Source organism: Arvicanthis niloticus, chromosome 17, assembly GCF_011762505.2.
Source record: "Arvicanthis niloticus isolate mArvNil1 chromosome 17, mArvNil1.pat.X, whole genome shotgun sequence".
Classification (NCBI taxonomy): domain Eukaryota; kingdom Metazoa; phylum Chordata; class Mammalia; order Rodentia; family Muridae; genus Arvicanthis; species Arvicanthis niloticus.
Window position 1 is genome coordinate 27905230 of NC_047674.1, and position 5569 is coordinate 27910798.

The window sequence follows — 5569 nt, forward strand, 5'->3', positions numbered from 1 at the left end:
ACCACACCCTTCTATGAGGGAGCCTAGCTAGGCTCTTACAGACAAGCACAGCTGATCTTATGAGGATAGAGGGAGACTCTTTAGCTTAGATGACAATTATTCTACTCCATGTTGTTCATATATCCATCCAACAATGGACACCTGAAGTGTGTCAGATATTTCAGAGTATTTGAGTCTTTTGTTTCTAGTCTTTGGGGTATACACATACAGGGATGGAATTGCTGTCACAGGGGTGACTCTGTGCTTACTGTTTGAGGAGTTATCACCCTGACAGCTATACCCGCCAAAACATTTTGCATTGTCATCAACAAGAGGCCTAACTCCTCCACATTCTTCCATAATGTATTTTCTGCTGGCTTGGGATTAATGCATGCCCAATTAATGATCTTGAACATGTTTTCTGTGATTCTTGGCCATTGATACATACTTTGGAGACATCTCTCAAGTACTTTCTCCATGCTTTAAACCTTTGTTTTGTTTTTTTTCCTGAGACATGAGTTCATATTAACCCTTTATGAGACAGAAGATTTGCAAACCTTTCTTCCCTAAAGTAACTTTTTGTTTTTATTCCTAAATTTAAATATGGAACCCAAAGAACTTCAGTGAGAGTAGACCTTATCCAGTATTATGCACAGATGAGTGGGGGTTGCTCTGCTGAGCTATGGAATGATCTGGTGGGTAAGATATTCACAAGTCAAAAGGATCAGAATTGGCAATGGAGATCTTGCTGGTCTTGCCAGTCTCGAACCCAAACGCTCCATGGCTTCCACAATGCTCATGTCTTCCTTCACCTCTCCAAAGACCACGTTTCCCACCCACCCACCCACCCACAGAGACTTGCAACGCAGGTGAAAAACTGAACCACTAATGTTTCACCCAGCATTTACCATAGACATGATACCAGGATGCTTCAGGATGAAATTGACATGCTCGAATTTCTCCCTGTAGATGGAATTGCCACCAGTGTCACTGTGGTGTGTGAATTTGCCATCTTGGCACATGTATCCTGGAATAATTCTTGAAAAAAGGAGCCATTATATCCAAATCCTTTCTATTTCTCAGAGCACAGAAGTTTTGTCTGTTTGTTTTGCTATCTTTGGAACTTGTCTGCCTTGATATTAGAGAACATGGTGGGGGGTTCACCATGACTACCTGCAAAAGATACCAGGGAATGATGGCATATAAAAAGCCCTTGAGGTAGTGGTTCTCAATTTTCCAAACATGGCAACCCTTTAATATAGTTCTTCATGCTGTGGTATCTCCCCAACAATAAATTATTTTTGTTGCAACTTCATAACTGTAAGTTTGCTGTTATGTATGAATCATAATGTAAATATCTGATATGTGACTCCTGTGAAAGGGTTGTTTGATCCCAGGGGGTTGTGACCCACAGGCTGAAAACCACTGCCCTAAAGTAAAATGTTATCAATCATTTCTGTTACCAAATTTCCATCAATGTGTTTCATTGATCCCAGCTTTATACAGAACTTTCTAGTCTTGTTCCCTTGAACACAACCATAAATGTCCCACGGTAACTCCAATATCTCTAATAGGTTCTTTAGTATATTTTACTGAATTATTTGTATCCCTTCCTGAGGATATCTGATAATTTTATGGCACATTGAACATTATGGAAAAATTATAGATACCACTGGAGGTTTTCTAATGTTGTCTTTCTCTACAGAGAATCAATTTTTCTTTCGGGCAAGGAGTTAGGGTTAGAAGAAGCTCACTTTGTCTGGTCTGGGTTGATCCGATTTGAAATTGGGTTTTAGTATTTAGGCATGGCTCCTTTTTCAGGTTTGGTTCTAATCCTACATCAGTGCAGTCCTTCTAAGCTTCTCCCAGGGAGTCTGTGGTTTTTCTAGAATCCTGCTTCCTGAGCAGACCACTGGGGTATTTGGCTCCCAGACTCATGAGACTATCAAAGCTCTATCTCCCTTCTTAATCTTCTTAGGGTCTTGAATTCATGCTACTCATAAGTCAGCAGTTACACGAGGAAAACAACACAAAATCATGGTTCTTCGCAACTGGATTTCTTTTCTAATATAAGATTTCTAAGACTCAGCTTTCTAAGACTGTAAACCTATCATCTATGTTTTTATTTCCCAGTGAGGATGAAACTGCTAGAGTGCCAGCTTTAGTTCCCAGCTGATCAGCTTCCAGGTTTCTAGCCTTAGGCCACACTATTTTCAAATAAGCAACCCTTCTCTCCAGCTCACCTGCATACCCTCCCTCCTTTCATGGAGACTTATTTGTATTTTTTAAGGCACTTCTCATTGCTGCTATTAGTCAGAAGCATCCATTCTGTCAATGCTTAAACCTTTACCTGAGCTTGAATAGTGTTTGCCAAAATGAAAACAAGATCAGTAGAGAGGTTACAATGAAGATATTCCAGGAAATGAGACAAGTCTTTAATAAAAAAGGCAAAATAAGAGTCCATTCATCAGGCAGATCACCCAATTGCTAATGAAAGTAGCAGAGAGAATAATAAACTCCATCAGATTATAGGTTGAAAGGGTCTATTCATGCCAGTTAAGATGTGCTTTTAAGTTCAATAACTGAATTCTAGATGAAATGAAAATTATTTCGAACACCAACAATAAAAGGGAAATCTTAGATAACTCGGGTGGGTTGTGAAGATTAGCTCTGCCAACTTGACATGCCTAGAATCATTGGAGAAAGTGGTCTCTTTGAGGGATTTTCCACATCTGTTGGGCATGTCTGTGGGAGGCTGTCTTAAATCAGCTGATGTGGAAAGATGCAGCTCACTGTGGGTGGCATCATTCTCTAATCAGGGAGTCCTGAATTGAACTGTATGAATGGAAAAATCAAGCTAGGAACAAGAAAGCAAGCAAGCTTTTCTTTGCTCTTGGTTGTGGGTATGATGTGACCAACTGTTTCACGTACCTGATGCCTTGAATCCCCGAGGTCATGGATTATATAACCTGAAACTGTAAGCTACAATAAAACTCTTCTTCCTCTAAGTTGCTTTCTGACAGAGTATTTTATCACAGCAACAAAAATGGAAAGGAGAATGGGGAAAACTTTCAAGTATCAAGGAAGAGAAAGATATCAACATATGTCCTCACAGGTGTAAGAATCAAATGACAGAAAATAAATTAAATAAATTAATAAATAAAATAAATTAAAAAACAGTTCAATTCAGGACTCCCTGATTAGAGAATGATGCCACCCTGAAGGAAACTCGGGCCTATATAGAATCATATAGTCCCAGTAAAACTACCAGTTATGAGATACAGGATGAACAGGAACATTTTCAGAAAGGCTAATGTAAACATTTTCAGAAAGACTAATGTAAAGGTTTCTTCTCATGAACTCTGTTGAGGAAGTTGCTCAAGGATGTTCTTCAAGAAAATAAGGAAGGAAAACAAAAGAGAGAAGGAAATGAAATCCAGGTAGGGAGAGGAACAGCAATCGCGGAAGGGAAGTCCAGAGTGAAATCTGGCCAACAGTCCTAGACAGCAACTCATTAAAGAGGAGCTGGAAGCTGTGGTGGTCTACAAGGAACCCTGCTAAGAAAGGTGGATTGCATTCTAGATCTTCAATCCAGAAAGCCTGGGAGATCTGGTAGACCAGATGTACATAACCTTTTAGCCTTCTGTTTAAGATTCTAGGGGGGAAGAACATGCAATTCAGGAAAGATGTAAAAATATTTACCATTACTTGAACAATTAACAGGGTACTAGAAAAGGCTGCTCATCCCCACACCAGCAAGTCCCCCTTCTTGTGGTCCAGAGTCACATCATCTGACTGTAGACTGTAGAACAATGTACCATCAGTTTTCAAAATTGACGTAGGGAGGGTCTTTCTGGGGTGATGGAAGTTCTAAAGGAGGTTGTGATGAGCACTGAATGATTAGAATTGATCCATGTAGCTCTCTCAGATAAGGAATTTATTCAAGTCTACTTAAATTTTATCTCATCATAACTTTTTAAAACAAAATGCAAAACACCTTCATTTGTGTCATGGGATATTCTGAGATGAATTACCGTTGAGCATGAAGTCAGCAAGGAGTGCGCACAACAACATAAACACATTTGCTTGTGTTTGTTAATGGAGATAAAAAGAAACCTAGTTTATGTGCATGTTGGCTTTTTGAGACAGGTTCTTACATTTCCAAGGACAGTCTTTAACTCATGGTAGCTCAGGATAGCCTGGAACTTGAACCCCCTGCCTTAACCTCCTACATGTGGGGATTATAGGTGTGTGCCACCATCCCTGGCCCTCGCATTAACTTTTTAAAGTTACCTAGAAAGACAAAGAAGCTAACAGTGGAGGAGGGAGAGAAGTTTGAACTCCTCAGCTGACTCAGTTTTGTTTAGTAAAACTGACCCAAGAACAGATACTATTTTATGTAAGTATAAAAGTTAATTTAAGGAGCAATCCTGAAGGACTCTAAAGCAAACAAAATAATGTACCAACCTGGTGCCATTTTACAGGCAAAAGTAACAAAGACTGCAAAATGTAGGGTCTACTAACAAGGCTGTAACTCCTTCCCTACGCTCATACATCATTCATGGTGGGTTTAGTAGTATTCTAAGCCTTGCTGTATGCTTATGGCCAGGGAATGACATTGGTGTTCAGAACAGGAGAAAGTAGATTTAGAATTTTCAGGACCAACCAAAGAAATTAAAAAACAAAACAAAACAAAAAAACAAAAAAAAACCAGTCATCCTGAATATCAAATATAAGTTCACAATCCATTCTGTCATTAAAATAAGATAAAAAAAAGAAGAGACATACAGATAGCTATGCTCAAAATATACTGAATAAATACATAAAAATTTCAAAGACTAAATAAAAATATTAATAAAACCTCAGCCAGGCAAGATAGTTCACACATGCAATTATATCACAGAGGAGGCTCAAGTAAAGGATGGAGAATTTGAGACCATCCTGAGCTATATAGTGAGACCTCGTCCTTAAAAAGAAAATTCACAAATTTGCATGTTATTATGCAGGGGCCATGACAGTTTTCTCTGTATCATCCCAATATTAGTATATGTGCTGTTGAAGTGAGTACAAAGCCATACAAAGAAACAAACAAAAAACAAACAAGCAAAATAATATTTATATTGAAAGGAACTAGAAAAATTACTAACTGTAGCTACTAGCAATATAAATAACCAGACTCATCACAAAAATCACAAAATGCTATTTCTTATGAAGATGGTGCAGTCTTAAGAGAAATAGATGAATCCAGTAAACGCAGGAAATGTATCAGAGCTAGTGGTCTCATATACCAACAGCCAGCAAAAACAAGCTTCTACGGACCAAAGCCTAAAATATTTGTGCACAAATAATGTTTATCTTCAACAAAGGGATTTATTAGTCACATACAAGATGCTATACTCATCTAGACAATGATTTACATACAGTTAAAAACAAATAAAAATATGACTAAGAACACATAACAATTAAGTACCTGATGAAATATTTACTTTTGTTAGGTTTTGGTGCAGTTATTAGATGTATTTGGATACAAATACTGAATATTTATGAATAGAACTGTCCTAGGGGTTGCTCTGAAATGACCTATGGGCAA

General features: G+C 38.2%; 1 pseudogene; it reads right to left on the bottom strand.

The window, feature by feature from the left end:
- Positions 1–4948: 4948 nt before the first annotated feature.
- Positions 4949–5047, bottom strand: LOC117722815 (U6 spliceosomal RNA; annotated as a pseudogene).
- Positions 5048–5569: the final 522 nt, after the last annotated feature.